This window comes from Physeter macrocephalus, chromosome 2 (assembly GCF_002837175.3).
Source record: "Physeter macrocephalus isolate SW-GA chromosome 2, ASM283717v5, whole genome shotgun sequence".
Taxonomy (NCBI): Eukaryota; Metazoa; Chordata; class Mammalia; order Artiodactyla; family Physeteridae; genus Physeter; species Physeter macrocephalus.
Genome location: NC_041215.1, coordinates 35,814,494 through 35,839,162, shown reverse-complemented (window position 1 = coordinate 35,839,162; position 24,669 = coordinate 35,814,494). Strand labels below are relative to the sequence as shown.

At 40.4% G+C, this 24,669-nt stretch overlaps 1 protein-coding gene across 9 annotated transcripts in view; it reads left to right on the top strand.

The window, feature by feature from the left end:
* The first annotated feature begins 6,686 nt into the window (after positions 1–6,686).
* Positions 6,687–24,669, top strand: part of WDR33 (WD repeat domain 33) — a 106,294-nt gene continuing 88,311 nt past the window's right edge. For all 9 annotated transcript variants that reach the window (XM_028501319.2, XM_028501314.2, XM_055087365.1 and 6 more), the window contains exon 1: positions 6,687–6,835. The gene's annotated coding sequence lies outside the window, so the exon portion shown is untranslated. The remainder of the gene's footprint in view (positions 6,836–24,669) is intronic.

The following is a 24,669-nucleotide window of genomic DNA, read 5'->3' as shown; positions in this document are numbered from 1 at the left end:
ACTCCCTGAATTACATCTCTTTGCTTTTCCAAAAATAGGGATGAAGGGGAAACAAGCTAAAATTAGTTCATTTTAATTATAAAAGATTAAAAGACTTCCAGTTTGTGGTCCAATATGTATGGAGATTAGAGATCATTACACCTGTCATCAAAAGAAGAAGAGAAGCTGAACAAACTGAAAATCAACAATTCTTCCTAAATCCATCATAGAGATGAGGTCACGGGGCAAACTATCATCACAAAAAGAACAGGGAAGACAAAATAAACAACAACAACAACAAAACCCTGCAAAAAACAAAGCACCCCAGAGAAAATGATTGCTTCTGACACCTATGACTAGCAGCAAAGAGTAAACATGGTTTAACTCCTAGAACATAAAAAACTTACATTGAAGCCCTATTTACCTCAGTTTGATGTATTTTTTACCCAATACACTAATCATGTCCAGCTTTCAACCAAAAATTACAAGGCATACTAAAAGGCAACTACCTTCTCCCCCCACAATTTGAAGGGACAGAGCAAGCATCAGAACCAGACTGGAATATGACAGAGATTCTGGAATATCAGACTGGAAATTTAAAGTAAGTGTAATTTGGGCTTCCCTGGTGACACAGTCGTTAAGAATCTGCCTGCCAATGCAGGGGACACGGGTTCCAGCCCTGGTCCGGGAAGATCCCACATGCCGCGGGGCAACTAAGCCCGTGCACCACAACTACTGAGGATGCGCTCTGGAGCCCGCAAGCCACAACTACCGAAGGCTGCGTGCCTAGAGCCCATGCTCCGCAACAAGAGAAGCCACCGCAATGAGAAGCCTGCACACCACAACAAAGAGTAGCCTCAGCTCGCTGCAACTAGAGAAAGCCTGAGTGCGGTAACAAAGACCCAACACAGCCAAAAATAAATAAATAAATTAAAAATAAATAATGAGTGTAATTCATATGCTAAGAGCTCCAACAGAAAATTGAACAACATGCAAGAACATGCTGGGCAGTGTAAGCAGGAGATGGAAATTCTAAGAGGAAACGGTAGAAATAAAAAACACTAACAGAAATGGAGAATGTTTTGATGAACTCATGAATAGGCTAGATATGACTGAGGAAAGAATCAGTGAGCTTGAAGATGTATCAATAGAAACTTTTCAAACTAAAAAAAGAAAGAGAGCAAGAGAGAGAAAAGACTGAATACAGTAGAAAAGAATATCCAGGAACTGTGGGACAATTATAAAAGGGGTAACATCTGTGTAAAGGAGATACAAGAAGAAAGAAATAAAACAATAAAGAAGGAAAGAAAGAAAGAAAAGAAATACTTGATAACGGCTGGAAACTTTTATTTAACATACATCAAACCACAGGAAACCCAGAGGACACCAAGCAGAATAAACACCAAGTGATCAATACCTTTGTATATCGTATTCAAACTTAAGAAAATCAAAGACAAAAAGAAAACCCTGAAAGAAGGCAGAAGGAAAAAATCTTACATGTAAAAAGACTAGTATAAGAAATATATTGAATTTCTCTTCAGAAACCATGCAAGCAAGCAGAGAGTGGAGTGAAATATTTAAAGTGTTGAAAGAAAAAAAAAACACCCCCCCAAAGAAACAACAACAACAAACACCCCACCAACCTAGAATTCTTTTTAAAATAAATAAATTTATTTATTTATTTTTGCCTGTGTTGGGTTTTCGTTGCTGCCCGTGGGCTTTCTCCAGTTGCGGCGAGCGGGAGCTACTCTTCAAGTGGTGCGCGGGCTTCTCATTGCGGTGGCTTGTCTTTGTTGCGGAGCATGGGCTCTAGGCGTGCGGGCTTCAGTAGTTGTGGCACGCGGGCTCAGTAGTTGTGGCTTGCGGGCTCTAGAGCGCAGGCTCAGTAGTTGTGGCACATGGGCTTAGTTGCTCCATGGCATGTGGGATCTTCCTGGACTAGGGCTCGAACCCGTGTCCCCTGCATTGGCAGGCAGATTCTTAACCACTGCGCCACCAGGGAAGTCTCACCAACCTAGAATTCTGTATCTATCAAGTTTCTCTTTCAAAAGTGATGATGAAATACAGACTCTAAGATAAATAGAAACTGAATTTGTCTCCAGTAGACCTGCTTTGCAAGAAATGTTAAAGGAAGTTCTTCAGAGAAAGAAAATGATGTAGGTCAGGAACGTGGGGATACATAAAGAAAGGAAGAGTGTTAGAGAAGGTATAAATGAAGGTAAAATAAAAAAAATTTTGTTTTGGCAGTACCTTGCGGCTATGTGGGATCTTAGTTCCCCGACCAGGGATTGAATCCGTGCCCCCTGCAGTGGAAGTGTAGAGTCCTAACCACTGGACCGCCAGGGAAGTCCCAAAATAAAATATTTTTTATTTTTTACTTTTCTTATTCTTAATTTATCTAAAAGATTCACTGTGTTCAAATTAATAATTGCAAAAATACATTTGGTGATAATAGTTTATGGATAAGTGAAATGTATGAGAGAAATTTTATAAGGGATGGAAGGGAGGAACTGGGAAAACTCTGTTATAAGATACCTACATAACCATGAAGAAATACAGTGTTGGGACTTCCCTGGTGGTCCACTGGCTAAGGCTCCACGCTCCCAATGCAGGGGGCCTGGGTTCGATCCCTGGTCAGGGAACTGGATCCTGCATGACACAACTGGGGTTCCTGCATGCTGAAACTAAAGATCCAAAGATCCCGCACGTGGCAACGAAGATCCCGCCTGCCGCAGCTAAGACCCAGCACAGCCAAATAAATAAATAAATATTAAAAAAGAAAGAAAGTGTTATTTGAAAGTGAATTTAGGTTAGTTGTAAATTTAGATTGTTAATTCTAGGGAAACCATTTTAAAAACTTTAAAAGAAGTACTACTGATATGCTAAGAGAAGAGAATAAATGGAATCACATTTTGATTAAAATCAGAGAGGCAAAACATAGTTTAAAAGAGTGGAAGACAAAAAAGAGAGAACAGGGGCAAAGGATAGAAAATAGTTACAAATATGGTATATATTAATCCAACTATCTCAATAATCACTTTAAATATGGATGGCCTTAAAACATCAATTACAAGACAGATATCATCAGAATGGATTAAGAGAACTGCCTGCGTAGTTTACAGACCCTTAAATTTTACTGAGCTCCATGGCTATCACCTTTTCAGTCCTGAGCCACAGACCCAAATGGGAATTACCAGGAGGCATTTATGACTCAAAATTCACTTTCTTTGGCAGGTCCCTACTCCCTTGGTTAGGAGTAAGCGCAAATGAGGCTGTGATCAGGAACCTCTCCTTAACTCTTGTCCTGTAGAATATGCTGCTAAAGCAATAGCTGCCCAACAAAAATCCCTAGAATCTCTGGCTGAAGTGTTTTTTTTTTTTTTTTTTTTTCCCCGGTACGCGGGCCTCTCACTGTTGCGACCTCTCCCATTGCGGAGCACAGGGCCTCTCACTGTTGTGGCCTCTCCTGTTGCGGAGCACAGGCTCCGGACGCGCAGGCTCAGCGGCCACGGCTCACGGGCCCAGCCGCTCCGCGGCACGTGGGATCTTCCCGGACCGGGGCACGAACCCGTGTCCCCTGCATCGGCAGGCGGACTCTCAACCACTGCGCCACCAGAGAAGCCCTGAAGTTGTTTTTGATAATAGAATAACCCTTGGTTACCTTTTAACTGAGCAAGGAGGTGTCTGTGCTAAGGATAACACCACTTGTTGCACTTGGATTGACACTTCTGAAGAAGTTGAGACTCAGCTACATAAGATCAGTGAACAAGCCAGCTGTCTTAAGAGAGTGACTCCTTCAATGGGGTCTTTCTCTGACTTATTTGATTCTGATTGATTTGGGTCTTGGGGATCATGGCTCCAAAGTACATGCCAGATATTGGGAATTATCCTGCTTATGATAATCATAGTAGTCTTCCTGGGGCTTGGTATTCTCTCAAAACCTTCAAATGCATGTTTGCAATCACTAACCAGAGAGCAAAAGATCTCCCTAAAACTAGAACATCAGAAAAGGAACGAAGAGAATGACTGACTTAAAGAACGTGAACCCAATGTAGCGACCTGTAAACACCACAGAGAGGTCCAGGAGGTCCAGGCGTTAAGACTGTGCTCCCAATGCAGGGGGCATGGGTTTGATCTCTGGTCAGGGAATTAAGAGGTTATTTCTCATTACATACATATATTTATAAGCCACATGATGTGGCCAATAAAAAGAAAAAAAAGTGTTTGGGGGGAATTGATAAAAACAAGACAACAGGCCCCAAATGGAGTCACTTATGCTAAGCCCCACCTCATCAAACTGGGACTTAATTACAGTTTCAGCTCTCCCAGAAATGCAATCTTAAACCAGTCAATCAGGAATCGCGTAATCAGCTCTAGTTAAGTAACCTGCCTGATAACCCCAGCCCTTAAAGCAAAGTGACCAATCTACTTTCTGCTAGTAGAACTTCCTTGTTCCTGGACCCTTCTGCCTATACACTCCTTGGAGCTCCTTTCCATCTGTTAGATTGGATGCTGCCTGATTCATGAATCATTGAATAAAGCCAATAAGATCTTTAAAATTTACTCAGTCAAATTTTGTTTTTTAACACTACCCTGGAGTAAAATCCTTCCTTACTAAATCTTTGCTTGTTGCTTCCAAGTTTGTGATAATCCCTGCCTTCCTGGAATGGAAGGAATGAAGATTAAACTCTTGGCACCTGGGGAGGTGTGGGGTTCTGATATTTAATAATGCCCAGTGAACTTCCAAGTCTAGTCCAAAAAAATGGAAAGAGAAAGAATTCCTAAATGACGTATGATTTAATCAATCAACAGGAATTTGTAAACTGTAATTGTTAACAAATAGAGATTCATTTAATAATAATTAAACATACCGTGTCAGTAACCTGTTACTGCTTTAAAAAAACACACCCTGGGTTTCTCTGGTGGCGCAGTGGTTGCGCGTCCGCCTGCCGATGCAGGGGAACCGGGTTCGCGCCCCGGTCCGGGAAGATCCCATATGCCGCGAAGCGGCTGGGCCCGTGAGCCATGGCCGCTGAGCCTGCGCGTCTGGAGCCTGTGCTCCGCAAAGGGAGAGGCCACAACAGTGAGAGGCCCGCGTACCACACACACACAAAACAAAACAAAAAAAACACCCTTTTCCCCTCAGTGATTACAAAAACAGAACACATGTACTTGAAGAAAATAGCCTTAATCCCACCATATTATTTCCTTAGGTTATTTCTCATTACATATACATATTTATAGTTCTTCATATTCATGTTCCACTAAAATCAGAAAATGAGCATTTCTGATATCATCCTAAAAACTTTGTAAAGTTACTCTGTAATGTACAGATACTCTGCCATTATTTAGCCATTCCCTGCTATCGGACATTTAAGTTGCTCCCCTTTTTTTTTTTCTATCATCAATAATACTTAAATGAAGTTTTGTATATATATATTTCACACTTTTGAGACCATCCTTAGAATAGATTCTTAGAAGAGGAATTAGAGGCAAAAGTAATAAAATATTTGTAAGATTCTTGATTCATACTGCCAAATTACTTTCCTAAAGTTAGAAGACAACTTGTTTGAAGTTGTACTCTGAACTTCATTTAAGTGGAATCATCCGTGTCCTCTTTTGTGCCTGATTTAACAGTATCTGTGATATTCATCCAGTTTGTTGCACTTATCGGTAATTACAGGCATACCTTGTTTTATTGCGCTTCACAGATATTGCATTTGTTTTCCTACAAATTGAAGGTTCATGGCAAGCCTGCATTGTCACATGATGGTTAGCATATTTTAGCAATAAAGCATTCTGAAATTAAGGTTATGTATTCCTTTTAGACTTAGTGCTATTGCCCACTTAATAGAATACAGTGCAAACATAAACTTATATGCACTGAGAAATCAAAAAAAAAATCGTGACTCACTTTACTGCAATTTTGGCTTTATTACGGTGGTCTGGAACTGAACACGCAGTACCTCCGAGGTATGCCTGAATTTCCTGTCGCTACATAGTAGCCCACTGCATGACCACACCACAATTTATTTACCAGTACAACTGCTGATGGACATTGGGGTTACCAGTGTTTGGTTATCACAAAAACTGCTATGAACATTCCCGTGCAAGCCTTTGGTGGACGCATGCACTCAGTCCTCTTGGAGGGGAACTGCTGAGTCTCAAGAGGAGGGTATGCTTAGTTTTTAGTACTGGAAAGTTCACCAAAGTGGTCGTACCCTAGGGCTCAGTTTTTATAACTTGGTTTCCACTCAGTGAGGAAAGGCGATAACTCAGAGGCACCGGGAACGCGCGAACTCTGTGTGCTTGACTCAGCTCGGCGCTTTCCTTCAAATTCTTAAGATATTGTCAGGCCGGACCCCCAATTCCATGGATGAATAAACAGACTTAGCAACTGCAGCACCGCCCCCGAACAAATTTCTCATTCAAATTTTCGAAAACAGGGTACTTCTGAGAGCATCAAGGTTAGGTCACAATGTGAAAAAAGTACGGCAGCACCACCCTCTCCTGGTCCCTCCTTAGGCAGCAGCGCCGACCTCGTATCAGCTGGAACAAAGGAGTCGCTCCGCTAAGCCGCGTGGACTTCCGGTCAGGCCCCGCCTCTCACCTATGCACAGGCGCAGATTGAGCCCTAGGGAGTCCGGCGGCCCCGGCGCGCGTGACGTGGTAGCGTACGCCGGTGCGTGATGACGCAGGGCGTGCGCTCGGTGGCTCATAGGGGAAGATGGCGGCTTCTCTTTTGGAGGAGTGGGTTTGAGAGGGGAGGGAGGAGGCCAGACAGAAGAGACATTCCTGACTGTGAAGACGAACGTTTCGCTCGCTAGTCATTAGGAGCTCTGCTCAGCGCCACAGGGTGAGTGCAGCGGCGGCACGGGACCGCTCGCCTGCAGCAGGCGGCGGCGGCACTCTCCGCCATTTTCAAGCTCGGCCGTTGCGTGCTTTGGGGGCCTGGGGGGGTGCCTGGGGATGGGTTGGAAGAGCTGGGAGGATCGATCTCCCGAGGGCTCTTTGAGGCGGGTTCGGGCCTTAGGGGACGGGGCTAGAGGCTTGAGGCAGACCCGGAAAGGCGGGCATGGTAGGACTAAGGCCCTGACTGGGGACCGGTGGCGACGAGAAGACGTAGGTAGGGTACGCCACGGAGAAAACTGAGAAGTTTGGAGGAGGGAAGCGCGTTAAAACTGGAATTTGGGGCGGGCGTGGAAGGGGTTGGGCTGAGAGTGGAATGGAGTGTGGTTTTGAGTGGTTGGGTGAAGGGGTCACAGGAAGTTAGTGCGAAACCTGTAAAACGGCGGAAGGTTTAGCCTCGTTATTATCGTGGCTGGAAGTCGGTATTTTAACAGGGATAAGTCCACAGCTTGACAGGCAAAAATCCCCTGCTCCTTTGGAATAGCTACATTAGTATTTTGTTTGGTTTAGATCATGGTCCCTGCAAGTGTCCCTTAAGAACTCCTGCACGTCTCCGATTTTAAGACTTCTGGCAACTAGATATTTAGGTTCTTAGAAGGCATTCTCTGTTTTTTACGGAAAGGAAAAAACTGTGGTTACTTCGTTGTAAACCCTAGTGGTTGGTGGTCCTTCTGGAGAAAAGAGAAGGAGGCGGGTCGATAGGGAATTCCGTAATTGGACCTGTTTAAATCAAGTCAGAAAAGCACGGATTATTTGTAGAAAGCCTGTCAAGAATGTTTTGAAGTAATTTCCACACAGATGACATGAAGTTGACTGTTCGGGAACTTTCGAAGACGAGTATGAACAAAAAGCCTATGTTAAAAGGAATACCTCTTGGGAGCACTGAGTTGACTTTCAAGTACACTCCGGAGATTCAGTGCACGCAGGATTTTTTGCCTGTGAACGTGATGCAGTGGTAGATCTGTTTAATTTAAACAAAACTTTTAGAGACTGTTAGTTAAAAGGAAATATGTTCATTCTTCCCCTGGTGGCGTTTTTCTGATCCTAATCTTAATTGCTTTTGACTCCTACCTTTTATAACCATAAGATACCTTTGCACTTTTTAATTGGTCTCCTTGTCTAGAAGGCAGCAAAATACTGTATCGGTTTGAGTTTGTGTTGAGGCGTCTAGTTCCGTATTTGGCCTTTTTTCTTGAAGTTTAGGGAACATTTTTATCTTTGTGTATATGGGGGAAGAATTTTCATAGAAAGTTGGCCTTACATCACAGTGCTTTAGGAAAAAATAAATCCTTATCCCTGAAGTTGATGGCTTAACCTGCATTCTTAGGTTGGTGAAAGATACTAAAACGACAGATTTTGCCATCACAGTTTTACCCCGACCTAAGGCTTTAATTATACTTTTAGTAACCACTTAAGGTGCTTATTCAAAGCTCTCTTTGCTAAGTAATAAGTCCGTATAATTGTCACACGACTTTGGGAAAAACGTGCTATTTGATTATTGCTGAAGTTCGAACTGTTTCATATTTCAGAATAAGAAAGACGAAGGTAAGGTAAAGCTTTGTAACTGTAACAAATATATTGACAAAGATATCAGTGAAAGCTTTTCACTTAAGAATCTATTTATGTAATCCTTTTGAAGTTGCTTAGCAAAAAAAAAAGGACTTTTAGATAAAGTCGTGTTAATTAGCTAGAGCCTGCAGATTAGAAATCTTCATTATCAAAGTATGTTTAATTAAATGTCATAAACTTACCAGTTGTTTAAGCATTCCAGATTTGTTGTTTAAGATTCCAGATTGTCCTAGTTTTCTGCCAAACATTATTCCAGGATTTTATTTGTGTTGAAACTTCTGCTTGTGCTGAAACTTTTTCTTTTGGAATAGTGGAAGTTTTTCTGAGACTCTTAAGTATTGGAAAATCTTTATATTACTCTCATCCTTTCTGACCCTAGGACATTTTAGTATTTTCTGGTAGTGACTGACTGTATAACGTTCGTATTGTACCTTATGTTCATAACTTGAGTGCTTGTAAATCCCCAGAGCTGGGTAGTATTGTAAAGGCCATGGGTTTTAGCAGTAGACAGACCTAGGTTTGAATGCCAGGCTCACCACTAACTAGCTTTTCTACACTTGGTCATTTACACTCTCTGAACTTCACTTTTCTTATATATAAAAATGTTAATTATAGTACTTATTTCAAAGGTAAAAGAAAGTGTCAAGTACATAGTAAGCATTCAGAAATTTTTGGCATTTTTCTTTCTGTGACTTTAATTGATGAGGTCACTTATTTTTAAATTGAGTTATTAGTTTCAGGTGTACAACATAATGATTCGCTATTAGTGTATACTGCAAAATGATCATCGCAGTAAGTCCATCACCATACATAGTTACAATTTTGTTTTCTTGTGATGAGAACTTGTAAGATCTACTCAGAAACTTTTGAATATGCAGTATAGTGTTATTAGCTGTAGTCACGATGTCATATGTTACATCCTTATAACTTATTTATTTTAGAATTGGAAGTTTGTACCTTTTGGCCCCCCCTTCATCCATCTTGCCCATTCCTACCTTCCCCATTTTCACTGTTTAAAAACTAACTCAAATATCTTTGTTGAAAACTTACTGATAATCTCATTCCTCTGGTAAACTAATTACTCCTTTCCCTGTGTTATTAAAGAATTTTGTGTATATCTCTTTTTAATGTATTTTGATTGAAGCAGTATCTTTTCCATTACTTTGTCAGCTCTTTGAAGGCATATGCTTCAGAGCCTTATTTTTTTTTGTATTCATAAAGCCTAAGCATTATAAAAATGGAGAAATGATTGATTTTTCTACAAAAATTCTCTTCATGACTCTGCTGGGATCCATATTTCACACAGACCTGGTTTATTATTCTGCTCCTTGGCCCTTACTGGTGACCTCTTTCAGAGTATGCATATCTTGTCCATTCCTCAACATTCAACTAAATCTCTTCCCATTAATGAGGTCTTCTGTGAGTATTTATTTATTTACAGCCGTCTCTCCGGTTAACCTAAGGTCTGTCTGTGTGACTGCCTTCTGTTACTTTGTGTAGTACCAGGCACTATGCCTTAACGGTTTTGAACAGATCCTTGGGTGGGTTGACAAATGCCTAACTGTGCTTGAAGGCTGACCTTGTTATAGGCACTTGCTCTATTTACTGTCCCACTTAGTAAGATACTTTTAAGGAGCAATTTCCCTTTATTTGTATGTGGGATAATCTGGTAACTTTTTTCCTATCTTTTTATGTTAGGAGAAACTGCAGACATCCAGAAAAGTTGAAAGAGTAACACAGTGAACACCTGTTGCCTTTCATTTAGATTTATCTGTTAATAACATATAACCATTTTGCTTTAGTTCTCAGTATAACTCTCCCCTCAACAACCAATTGAAACTAAACGCAGATATCATGCTGTTTGTCCCCTGAATACCTCAGGATGGATCTCTTTAAAATAATGCTATTTTTCTACACTTTATGTATTTTTATTGCAAACTAGCCTCCCGCTAAGACTGTATAAAAACAATAACCATTATTATGCTTAAGACAGTTAGCATTAAGTCTCTGGCACGGACTTTTTAAAGAATGTTCCACATTTGGGATTTTCTGATTAAATGATTAAAATGTCATTTAACTTATTTCTCTATTTTTAAAATTTCCTATAAATTGGACGTTAGATCTAGAGAGGTTTGATTAAATTTGGGTCAGATATTTTTGGCAAAAATACTTCATAGATGATGATATGTAATTTACATTTTATTACATCAGGAAGGACAGAATGTCTCGTTCTCCTGTTTCTACTGATCAATAAGGTGGTGAGGATTACCAGATGTTAGTTTGCCCCATTGTTTACTATGCTAAGTTTACTTGGTTAGTGTGGTGTCCATCAGGTTTCTTCATTGAAAAGGTACATTTTCCCCGTCATCTGGTGGTTGATGATTGTTGGCCTAGTCATTTATTTAATTGGGGGTTATAAAAATTAAATGAGCGAACTTTCTACAAATATTCTCCTCATGGCTCTGTTATTTCTTTACATTTATTAGCTGTTTTCTGTAAAAAAAGAACTTCCCCCCTTTAATGTTTTAAACTTACAAAAAATTATTTATTTATTTATTTATTTGGTTGCACTGGGTCTTAGTTGCAGCAGGAGGGCTTCTTAGTTGCCGCTCACCAACTCCTTAATTGCCGCATGTGGGCTCCTTAGTAGCCGCACGCGAACTCTTAGTTGTGGCATGCATGTGGGATCTAGTTCCCTGACCAGGGATTGAACCTGGTCCCCCTGCGTTGGGAGTGTGGAGTCTTATCCACTGTGCCACCAGGGAAGGCCCTCTGCTTAAAGTTTTAAATTTTGAAATAAATACAAACTTAAAGAAGAGTTGGAATAACTGGTACAAAGAACTCTCATATACTTTTTCATCCCTGTTCACCAGTTTTTAACTTTTTGTCACATTTGCTTTATCTCTCCTTCCTCCATCCCTTCTTTCTCCCCATCCCATGTTTTTGGTTTTTTTTGGCCGTGCTGAGCAGCTTGCGGGATCTTAGTTCCCCAACCAGGGATTGAGCCCAGGCCACGGCAGTGAATGCACCTAGTCCTAACCACTGGGCTCACTGGGAATTCCCGCCAGCCCGTGTATTTTTTCTGAACCATCTGGAGTCCTTCACAGACACCATGCATCTTTCCCCTAAGAACACCATTCTCTTAAATACCCACAGTATTAACAAATTCTACACATTTAACATTGATACAATATTTGATGTTCAAATTTCATATTACAGTTTCTCCAGTTGTTTCAATAACATCCCTTACAGAGTTTTTTCCCCCCTGTCATTTAGGATCCAACCTAAAATTGAACATTGTATTTGATTGTCATATTTCTGTAGTTTTTTTTTGTTTATTTGTTTGTTTTGCGGTACACGGGCCTCTCACTGTCGTGGCCTCTCCCATTGCACAGCACAGGCTCCGGATGCACAGGCTCAGCGGCCATGGCTCACGGGCCTAGCCGCTCTGCGGCATGTGGAATGCCAGGCTCACCACTAACTAGCTTTTCTACACTTGGTCATTTACACTCTCTGAACTTCACTTTTCTTATATATAAAAATGTTAATTATAGTACTTATTTCAAAGGTAAAAGAAAGTGTCAAGTACATAGTAAGCATTCAGAAATTTTTGGCATTTTTCTTTCTGTGACTTTAATTGATGAGGTCACTTATTTTTAAATTGAGTTATTAGTTTCAGGTGTACAACATAATGATTCGCTATTAGTGTATACTGCAAAATGATCATCGCAGTAAGTCCATCACCATACATAGTTACAATTTTGTTTTCTTGTGATGAGAACTTGTAAGATCTACTCAGAAACTTTTGAATATGCAGTATAGTGTTATTAGCTGTAGTCACGATGTCATATGTTACATCCTTATAACTTATTTATTTTAGAATTGGAAGTTTGTACCTTTTGGCCCCCCCTTCATCCATCTTGCCCATTCCTACCTTCCCCATTTTCACTGTTTAAAAACTAACTCAAATATCTTTGTTGAAAACTTACTGATAATCTCATTCCTCTGGTAAACTAATTACTCCTTTCCCTGTGTTATTAAAGAATTTTGTGTATATCTCTTTTTAATGTATTTTGATTGAAGCAGTATCTTTTCCATTACTTTGTCAGCTCTTTGAAGGCATATGCTTCAGAGCCTTATTTTTTTTTGTATTCATAAAGCCTAAGCATTATAAAAATGGAGAAATGATTGATTTTTCTACAAAAATTCTCTTCATGACTCTGCTGGGATCCATATTTCACACAGACCTGGTTTATTATTCTGCTCCTTGGCCCTTACTGGTGACCTCTTTCAGAGTATGCATATCTTGTCCATTCCTCAACATTCAACTAAATCTCTTCCCATTAATGAGGTCTTCTGTGAGTATTTATTTATTTACAGCCGTCTCTCCGGTTAACCTAAGGTCTGTCTGTGTGACTGCCTTCTGTTACTTTGTGTAGTACCAGGCACTATGCCTTAACGGTTTTGAACAGATCCTTGGGTGGGTTGACAAATGCCTAACTGTGCTTGAAGGCTGACCTTGTTATAGGCACTTGCTCTATTTACTGTCCCACTTAGTAAGATACTTTTAAGGAGCAATTTCCCTTTATTTGTATGTGGGATAATCTGGTAACTTTTTTCCTATCTTTTTATGTTAGGAGAAACTGCAGACATCCAGAAAAGTTGAAAGAGTAACACAGTGAACACCTGTTGCCTTTCATTTAGATTTATCTGTTAATAACATATAACCATTTTGCTTTAGTTCTCAGTATAACTCTCCCCTCAACAACCAATTGAAACTAAACGCAGATATCATGCTGTTTGTCCCCTGAATACCTCAGGATGGATCTCTTTAAAATAATGCTATTTTTCTACACTTTATGTATTTTTATTGCAAACTAGCCTCCCGCTAAGACTGTATAAAAACAATAACCATTATTATGCTTAAGACAGTTAGCATTAAGTCTCTGGCACGGACTTTTTAAAGAATGTTCCACATTTGGGATTTTCTGATTAAATGATTAAAATGTCATTTAACTTATTTCTCTATTTTTAAAATTTCCTATAAATTGGACGTTAGATCTAGAGAGGTTTGATTAAATTTGGGTCAGATATTTTTGGCAAAAATACTTCATAGATGATGATATGTAATTTACATTTTATTACATCAGGAAGGACAGAATGTCTCGTTCTCCTGTTTCTACTGATCAATAAGGTGGTGAGGATTACCAGATGTTAGTTTGCCCCATTGTTTACTATGCTAAGTTTACTTGGTTAGTGTGGTGTCCATCAGGTTTCTTCATTGAAAAGGTACATTTTCCCCGTCATCTGGTGGTTGATGATTGTTGGCCTAGTCATTTATTTAATTGGGGGTTATAAAAATTAAATGAGCGAACTTTCTACAAATATTCTCCTCATGGCTCTGTTATTTCTTTACATTTATTAGCTGTTTTCTGTAAAAAAAGAACTTCCCCCCTTTAATGTTTTAAACTTACAAAAAATTATTTATTTATTTATTTATTTGGTTGCACTGGGTCTTAGTTGCAGCAGGAGGGCTTCTTAGTTGCCGCTCACCAACTCCTTAATTGCCGCATGTGGGCTCCTTAGTAGCCGCACGCGAACTCTTAGTTGTGGCATGCATGTGGGATCTAGTTCCCTGACCAGGGATTGAACCTGGTCCCCCTGCGTTGGGAGTGTGGAGTCTTATCCACTGTGCCACCAGGGAAGGCCCTCTGCTTAAAGTTTTAAATTTTGAAATAAATACAAACTTAAAGAAGAGTTGGAATAACTGGTACAAAGAACTCTCATATACTTTTTCATCCCTGTTCACCAGTTTTTAACTTTTTGTCACATTTGCTTTATCTCTCCTTCCTCCATCCCTTCTTTCTCCCCATCCCATGTTTTTGGTTTTTTTTGGCCGTGCTGAGCAGCTTGCGGGATCTTAGTTCCCCAACCAGGGATTGAGCCCAGGCCACGGCAGTGAATGCACCTAGTCCTAACCACTGGGCTCACTGGGAATTCCCGCCAGCCCGTGTATTTTTTCTGAACCATCTGGAGTCCTTCACAGACACCATGCATCTTTCCCCTAAGAACACCATTCTCTTAAATACCCACAGTATTAACAAATTCTACACATTTAACATTGATACAATATTTGATGTTCAAATTTCATATTACAGTTTCTCCAGTTGTTTCAATAACATCCCTTACAGAGTTTTTTCCCCCCTGTCATTTAGGATCCAACCTAAAATTGAACATTGTATTTGATTGTCATATTTCTGTAGTTTTTTTTTGTTTATTTGTTTGTTTTGCGGTACACGGGCCTCTCACTGTCGTGGCCTCTCCCATTGCACAGCACAGGCTCCGGATGCACAGGCTCAGCGGCCATGGCTCACGGGCCTAGCCGCTCTGCGGCATGTGGGATCTTCCAGGACCGGGGCACGAACCAATGTCCCCTGCATCGGCAGGCGGACTCTCAACCACTGCGCCACCAGGGAAGCCCAATTCTTTAGTTTTTAATGAAGACCGCTTCTGTGGTTTTTTTTTCTTTAATGACTTTTTTTTGAGTACAGTCTATTAGTTTTGTTTTTGTTTTTGGAGAATTACTGATACTGTTTTTTGGTATGTTAGTTGTAGTTGTTACTGTTTTTTTAAAAACTTTATTTTATTTAATTTTGGCTGCGTTGGGTCTTCATTGCTGCACGTGGGCTTTCTCTAGTTGCAGCGAGTGGGGGCTGCTCTTTGTTGCAGTGCACGGGCTTCTCATTGCGGGTGCTTCTCTTGTTGCGGAGCACGGGTTCTAGGTGCGCGGGCTTCAGTGGTTGTGGCGCGTGGGCTCAGTAGTTGTGGCTCTTGGGCTCTAGAGTGCAGGCTCCGTAGTTGTGGTGCCTGGGCTCAGTTGCTCCGCGGCATGTGGGATCTTCCTGGACCAGGGCTGGAACCCGTGTCCCCTGCATTGGCAGGCGGATTCTTAACCACTGCGCCACCGGGGAAGCCCCTGTTATTGTTTTTGATGCTTAAGTTGTTCCACATTTGGCCAGTGTGAGTCCCTCTTCGAGCTGGTTCTTGTGTCACTTGTTTTTTTTTTTTTGACTGTGCCATGTGGCTTCCAGGATCTTAGTTCCCCTACCACGGAACAAACCCATGGGCCCTGCAGTAGAAGTGCGGAGTCCTAAACATTGGACTGCCAGGGAATTCCCTCTTATGTCCTTTTTGACTGAGCTTCATTAATCTCTGAGGGCTTTCTTGGTTTTTGCAAAACAGAATAACCCAGGTCTTTCTTGTATTTTCCTTTCTTCTTGTTTTTTATATTTTTCTATTTCTCCAAAAACCCCACTTTCTTTTGATGGAAAATGATATTTATAAATTAAAATTTGGGTGCTAGGTGGTATATGCTCTGTTACTAGAGTGTCTTTGCTTCTAGGCTCCTTTCAGTGGACAGAGCTAGGAAACCTGTTTTCAAAAATCATCAGTTTATATTATAACGTTGTTGTTGGGATTTGCTACAAAGAAAGTAGATTCAGTTTACATCCTGCTGAGTGCAGTTGATTTCTTTTCAGTCCTTTTTTTCCTTAAAACGTATTCTACTAAAAGTGAACAGAGAACTGTGTTCAAAAGTTATAGTACTTCACTGTGGTTTCAATTTGCATTTCTCTGATGATTAATGATGTTGAGCATCTTTTTCATATGCTTGTTGGCCATTTGTATATGGTCTTTGGAGAAATGTCTCTTCAAGCCCTTTGCCCAAGTTTTAAGTGAGTTATTTGATTTTTTTTGTTGCTGAGTTGTAGGAGCTCTTTATATATTCTGATAAAATCTGATAAATCTGATAAATCCTTATCAGATTTGCAAATATTTTCTCCCATTCTGTAGGTTGCCTTTTCACTCTGTTGATTATGTCCTTTATTGCACGAAAGTTTTTAAGATTGATATAGTCCCATTTATGTGTGTGGGACCCTTGTTTTTCTAACAATATATCCAAGAAATCATTCCAGGGGACTTCCCTGGTGGCGCAGTGGTTAAGAATCCGCCTGCCAATGCAGGGGACACAGGTTCAATTCCTGGTCTGGGAGGATCCCACATGCCGTGGAGCAACTGAGCTCGTGCGCCACAACTCCCGAGCCCGCGTGCCACAACTACTGAAGCCCACGCGCCTAGAGCCCATGCTCTGCAACAAGAGAAGCCACTGCAATGAGAAGCCCATGCACCACAACAGAGTAACCCCCACTCGCCACAGCTAGAGAAAGCCTGCACGCAGCAACAAAAGATCCCACACACCTCAACAAAGATCCTGCGTGCCACAACTAACACATGGCGCAGCCAAAAAATAAATAAATAAATAAATGTTAAAAAATAAAAAGCCTTTGCTTAAAAAAAAATAATAGATATATGTTTCATTGGTTAAATTTTTTTAACTTCACTTTTAGGTGTTTGGTTAAGTCTCACTGATTATGTCTTTAATAATCACTGTACTTTTGAAATCCAGACTGACTTATTTGGAGGGAAATACCAAACTAAGACAGTATGTGTCGTAGGGTAAAGACACAAATGCCAAAGACTGAGGAACTAGTTAGGCTTTTAGGCCAGTGTGGGTAATAAAACCAGAAACTGAGAACCACTGTTCCAAAATCAAGAGGCACTCAGAGCCTTAAGTTTGTCAGTTTCATCTTGCTGTTGACAAATTTGAAATATTCAAGACTATCTCTTTAGGATTCTTCCTTTGGTAATGATTATGTATTTTGTTAAACACTTTTACATTCAATTTAGTTGTTAAGTCAAGTTTAAAAATGAGCTGAAAGAAACTGGAAAATCGTAGCTTACTCCCTGTATAATCGTGAAATTTTGGAATTATTTTACTTCTGGAAGTCATCAGATCTAGACCCTTAAAGAAACAGGATTGAGGAGATTAAATTTGTTCGTAATCACACAGTTAGTGGAAGAATCCAGGTCACCTGAGTACCAGTTTAGTGTTCTTTTCTCCACCTTTACAAAAAAAACGAACAAAAAGCAAACCCCCGAACATTTCATAGTGTAACTTGGGAGAGTTTTTTGGTTCATTGTCTTTGGGATAGAGCTAAAATTATAAGTTTACATAGCCAGGAAAGTCTGAAATAGGAAAATCTTCTATCAGTTAGTAAGTGGTGACATTATTCTGTGGTCCTGAACTTGACATATCTAGCTTTGTCCAAATTGATTATCAAACTGGGACTTTGGTTTGTTTCTATTTTAGTAACCTAATGATTTCAGCCTTTAACTCTGCCAGATAATCCTAGGATTTGGCAGAATATTTCTTGGTAGATTTTTAAAAAATTAATTAGTCAATTAGGTCGCGCTGCAAGGCTTGTGGGATCTTAGTTCCCCGACCAGGGATTGAACCCCTGTGCCCCCTTCAGGGGAAGCGTGGAGTCCTAACCACTGGACCACCAGGGAATTCCCTCTTGGTAGATTTTATCCACACACACCACATCCCAAGTGTGTAGCAAGGTGCCTCCCTCATGTGTTTTATGTACTCAAATTATAGTTGATAGTATGAGGGAGGTTTTTTTCACCCACATTTTCTACCCACGATGCTTATTTGCAATTATGTTTTTTACAGCAGTTTTGTGCCCAGAGCAGTCATTTCTAGTTCTGTGCCTATGTTTATAACACTACTTTGGGGCTTCCCTGGTGGCGCAGTGGTTGAGAGTCCGCCTGCTGATGCAGGGGACATGGGTTCGTGTCCCGGTCCGGGAAGATCCCACATGCCGCGGAGCGGCTGGGCCCGTGAGCCATGACCGTTGAGCCTGCGCGTCCGGAGCCTGTGCTCCGTAATGGGAGAGGCCACAACGGTGAGAGGCCTGCGTACCGCAAAAAAAAAAAACAACAAAAAAAAAACACTACTTAGTAGCATTACTTCTATAAGTTATTTTATTTTTATGCATTTATTCATTCATTCATTTATTTATAAACGAGTTACCAAAAAAGAAAAAAAAAGTACAAAGTACAAGAGGATATACAGTGATCTATCTCTTCCCTGTGGCTATTCTCTAATCCTTTTTCATCTGTCCAGTAGCTGTAGTTATCAGTTCGTTGTAAATTCTTCCAGAGATGTTTTGGGTTTTATATAGCAAATGTATTTACTACAGATGTGTATGTGTCCCTTTTTTGTTGCTTTTCACGTACACAGTTGTAGTCTATATACTGTTATGTACTTTTTTTTCACTTAATGGTATATCTTGGAGATCCTAAATAGAACTACCTTCTTGATAATATCAGTAGTTGCATAATATATATTGTATGGGGGGACTTCCCTGTTGGTGCAGTGGTTAGGAATCCGCCTGCCAATGCAGGGGACACGGGTTTGATCCCTGGTCTGGGAAGATCGCACATGCCACGGAGCAACTAAGCCCGTGCACCACAACTGCTGAGCCTGTGCTGTAGAGTCTGTGAGCCACAGCTCCTGAGCCCGAGTGCCACAGTTACTGAAGCCCACGTGCCTAGAGCCTGTGCTCTGTAATGAGAGAAGCCAGTGTAATGAGAAGCCGGCACACCGCAAGGAAGAGTGCCCCCGCTCACCACAACTAGAGAAAGCCTCCGCGCAGCAACGAAGACCCAATGCAGCCAAAACAAATAAATAAAATATGCAACATTAAAAAAAAAGAAACTGCCAAACTGTTTAAAAATTTATATGTATAGTATGGGTATTCCATGATTAACTAGTCCTCTACTTAATAGACATGGGTGGTTTCCAGTCTTTTGTTATTAAAAACAGTGCTCCATTGAATAACCTTATGCATATGTGTTTGTGCATGTGTGAGCACATGTGTAGGGATAAATTCATGGAGGTGGGATTGCTTGGTCAAAGTAGGTGCAGTATCAGTGTGTGAATATGGTGGTTTCTCTCACACCAAACCACCACTTTATTATAGTTTTTTAAAATTTTTCATAAATTTATTTATTTTTGGCTGCGTTGGGTCTTCACTGCTGATCGCGGGCCCTCTCCAGCCGCGGTGAGCAGGGGCCACTCCTCGCCGTGGCGCGTGGGCCTCTCATTGTGGTGGCCTCTCCTGTTGCGGAGGATGAGCTCCAGGCACGTGAACTTCAGCAGCTGTGGCACGCGGGCTCAGTAGTTGTGGCATGCAAGCTCAGCAGCTGCAGCACATGGGCCTAGCTGCTCCGCGGCATGTGGGATTCTCCCGCACCAGGGCTAGAACCTGCGTCGCCTGCATTGGCAGGAGGATTCCTGACCACTGTGCCTTATCATAGTTTTTGCCTTCTTGAGTTTTGTTGCTTCTCAGTAAATGATGAGTCATTCTGTAGCATGAGTAGCAACGAGAATTTAAAATCACTAATTTGTCCCTTTTTGATAATTTTCATGTGATATATATTCCTGGGATGATTCACCATTGCCTATAATAGTGGTTTCTGTCCTTTTTGGACCCCATAGGAATCTTTTGAAAGTTTTATACTTCTTCCCATTATAAAAAATGTGAATATCCATATTAGAATTCTGCATGGAACTTTGAGGTGGAGAGGTCATTTAAATCCTTTTGCCCATTTATGTTTGCATAGACCCCAGTTAAGGCTTCTTGCTTTGTTTGATACATATAAACTCTTGTGTCTAGATTGGCATAACGGACATTTCAGGATCTAGCCCCACTGTATGAACTCAGGTTTTCAGCTTCTTCCTCTCCTGCTGCTCCCTCTCCCCACTACCCTGTCCTTGAACCATTTTTTAAAAACTTGAGTACACCTAATAAAACTAATGCAATGTTGTGGGGTTGGCCACAAAAGTTCATTCAGGTTTTCCCATGAGATATTACGGAAAAACCTCAACGAACTTTTTGGCCAACCCAATATGTCAATTATATCTCAAAACAAAACCCCCAAAAGTAGTTCTCTTTTACTTCTACTTACTGTTTCCTTTGCCTGGAATTGCTCCTCTTCCCCTTCTCCACTTGGTGTTTACTATCTTTTATTACCCTTATAAGTTAGTTAATCTGAAACTTCTGTTTAACATCAGTGCTCCCCCACTCGTTCTTGTTTCTTCCCATGGCATTCTCTCTCATAGCAAAATATGTAAAGTACGTGGATAGGAAGATTCAATATTGTCAAAATGTCAGTTCTGCCCAGCTTGATCTATAGATTCAACATGCTCCCAATCAAAATCTCAGCAAGTTATTTTGTGGATGTTGATAAACAAACAAAGCTCCTTTTAGTCAGACAAGTTTCATCAGTGCATGTTAAATGAATGGTTACTAGAGAACAGAATATTCACACAATTCTAAGGTATTACCCTACAATATTAAACATTTTAGATATACACAAAATTGAAGAAAGAAGTTAATACCATTTATTTGCCTCCTAAATTCAGTATTTGTTCTGCTGTATTTTCTTGCTAGGGCTGATATATCAAAATACCACAGACTGAGTGGCTTAAACCATAGACAGTTATTGTCTTACAGTTCTAGAGGTTAGGTGTCTGAGATCAAGGTGTCAGCAGGGCCATGGTCTCTCTGAAGGTGCTAGGGACAGATCTATTCCAGACCTTTCCTACCTAGTTTTTGGTAGTTCCTTGACCTGTGCCAGCATAACTCCAATCTTTACATGTGTCCAAATTTCCCCTTTTTATAAAGACACCAATCATATTGAATTACTGGCCCACCCTACTACAGTATGACTTCATCTTAGCTAATGATATCTGCAATGACCCTGTTTCCCAGTAAGGTACAGGGTGGTGGTGGTGTTGAAGACTTTACCATGTGAATTTTGAGGGGATGTAATTCAACCAGTAACAAATCTGTCTCTATATACATAACAGACATACATACATACTTCTTAACCATTTGAGAGTAATTGCACACATGATGACGCTTCAGCATGCAGTATCAACATGCAGTAACACATCTAAGAAAATTAGCCATAATTTTCTAATATTATGTAATATATGGTACACATTCAAACAGTCATTAATAGCTGTTTTTTTTTCCCCAAACCAGACAATCATTTGGTTGTCTCCTTGGACATGTTTAACTGGAGCAGTCTTTTTGCTCTTTTATTTTTTATATATATGCTTTTTTTTTTTTTTTTAAGACTTACAGTGTCACAGTTGCAGATCAAGCCTCTGCTCTGCCAACCTGATTAAGACTAGTTGAAACCACCATTTGCTTTCTCTGTCCAAGAGTCTTAATACAGAAGGCATGTCTCTTGATGGACAGTTAAGAAGGCTGTTACATTTTCTCCGTTATAGTTGTTCTGGAGAATGGACTTTATCTTTGTACGTCTCAAGGGTTGCCCTCTCACCTCTAAATTTTATTTTATGTATGCTACACATTCTGTATTTTAAATTAGACCATTGCAAACAGACCCTTTTAATTTGGTGAAAATTCTCTTAGCTCATTACCTGTAGTACAGAAACACAAAAATTATTGTTTGTTCTATGAGCAAATACTGTGTTTGCTGTACTTCTCCACTGTATAGTTAATATTTTTTCTTTTGTAGTTAATAAGTATCTTGGAAACTGTGTAAATATACTGTTCGTTCTCAAATTTTTAGCATGCATTGGTAGACCCTGTCTGTAGCAACTATTAATGGGTGTTCCAATGATGATTTTCATATATTTATTACCATTTTCTTGTGTCCTAGGCTGTATGCAAGGCACTGAGAATATAGAGATTAAAAACACGCAGTCCTTGCCTACAAGGAATTTATAGTTTAGACAGAAAGGCAGATACGTGGTTTTTACCAGTATGATACATGCTTTTCCATGATTATGCATAATATACTTTAGAAGTGCAGACTGCTGAATAAATTGAGTGTAATAAATAAGAATAAATTTACAAAAGTAATTAAGAACACTGGTATAGGAATATGCCAACAAAGGTTGTGAGAGTGTTTGGCAAACTTAGAGATTTCAGAATAGCATTAAAAACAAAAAACAAAAAAACACCACTCCTAGCTCCTTATACAGACCTTCTTGTCTGTTGGGGACAACTTGGAAAAACCCATGGTGTAAAGAAGACAACAAGGGACTTCCCTGATGGCACAGTGGTTAAGAATTCACCTGCTAGTGCAGGGGACACAGGTTCAATCCCTAGTCCGGGAATATCCCACATGCCGCGGGGCAGCTGAGCCCGTGCACCACAACTACTGAACCTTGTGCTCTAGAGCCTGCGAGCCACAAGTACTGAGCCCTTGTGCCACAAGTACTGAAGCCTGCGTGCCTAGAGCCAGTGCTCCGCAACAAGAGAAGCCACTGCAATGAGAAGCCCACGCACCGCAACGAAGCATAGCCCTTGCTCACTGCAGCTAGAGAAAGCCCACACGCAGCAACGAAGACCCAACGCAGCCAAAAATAAATAAATAAATAAAATAAATTTTAAAAAAAGTCAACAAAATATTACCATAAGTCCATGCTCTTATTACCTTCGTTATGTGTTCCTTCCCATTTTCTGGCTTTTGAGCAAAAGTGTATAGTTCTTTTAAAATAATTGTAATTGTTTCATAATCTGATTTTTCCACTTAGTATTAGATCATGTGCAATTTGTTAAAAATATTTCAAACATTTTTAATTATATAAAATTTTGTTATATAGATACGCAGAAGTAATTTAGTCATTCCTCTCTGGTTTCCTGTTATGCTTGTGAACTGAACTGAAAGACTTTGTTGCAAGACAGGATTTTTTAGTTGCCCACATAGATGTCTATTAAATCATAGAATGGTTCTCTGAAATTTATAAACATAAAGGTATTTCTGGAAATCACAGCTAGTTGTAACATGGTTTAAAAATTGCAGAAGTTTCCTTGAATATCAAATATAAGATTATACGTCATAATCACTCTGCTTTACACGTCTTAAGTATTGAGTGGTATTAATGGTTCTTAATCTTGTTCCTTCATTTTAGAGATCTAGGAAACAAAGACCCAGAGGTGTCAAAAATTTCTCCAGGATGGGAGAGCCTTAAATAGAGTGCTAGCTTCCATAGTTTGTTGTTCTTTGCATTCTAATGATTCAGTATCCCCTTCCCCCAAGGCTTAGGGGTTCTGTGGAGGAGTTGTGAATAGTATTAGAGTGGTGCAACTTTGCAGTCTATCTTGAACTTACTTTTAAGATGTAGCTTGAAGAAGGAGTTCTTCAGTTGAAGGAAATTTAAAAGGAGAGAATGAGAGGGAATTCCCTGGCGGTCCAGTGGTTAGGACTCTGTGCTTTCACTGCTGAGGGCCCGGGTTCAGTTCCTGGTTGGGAAACTAAGATCCTGCTGCCAACTCCAGTTGATTTTTGTTATTCATGGTGGTTATGTTCTATAAAGTTGCCACAAACACTGAACTAGCAAATACTGAACCATTGCTCCTAGGAAATTTAGATTCCTGTGAGCCTCTGTGACAGTATTTGAGTCAGTCACCCAAAACATAACCTTATTTTATGTGTTTCTTTCTTTCTTTCTTTTTTTAAGGTAGTTACTTTTTTTTTTTTAAGATTAATTTATTTTTGGCTGCGTTGGGTCTTCGCTGCGTGCGCGGGCTTTCTCTAGTTGCGGCGAGCGGGAGCTCCTCTTCCTTGCGGTGCACAGGCTTCTCATTGCGGTGGCTTCTCTTGTTGCAGAGCACAGGCTCTAGGTGCGTGGGCTCAGTAGTTGTGGCTCACGGGCTCTAGAGCGCAGGCTCAGTAGTTGTGGTGCACGGGCGTAGTTGCTCCGCAGCATGTGGGATCTTCCCGGAGCAGGGCTCAAACCCGTGTCCCCTGCATTGGCAGGCAGATTCTTAACCTCTGAGCCACCAGGGAAGCCCTGTGTTTCTGTTTAAAGATGCCTTAGTTATTGTATATTGCTGATCCATTAACATTGTTCTCATGGTGAACAGCATTAGTTGTTTACATCTTTAGTATCTAACTGCATTTAATCCATAAGGCACATCACAGCTTTCTTGCACTCAGGAACACTGGACAGCACTTGAGCACAACACTTGGGGATGGGGAGGGGATGGAGAGCATTTTAAGCAGCAAAATCAACAAAAAGCACAAAAAAGTGGAAACCATGACACTCAATAGATTGCAAAAAGGAGACTTGTTTACAGTATGATAACTGAAACAAGAAGGCAGAGCATTGCCTGGTTATACCTCAGCTGGGAACTTGAGTTCTGGGTGATTCAACTCTGCATATTGATGTACAAATGACCGCCAAAGACTACAAATGTTGATTTTGGGACTACAGAAAATGTTAACTATTAGGCAAATTTGCAAATGCTGAATCTTTGAATA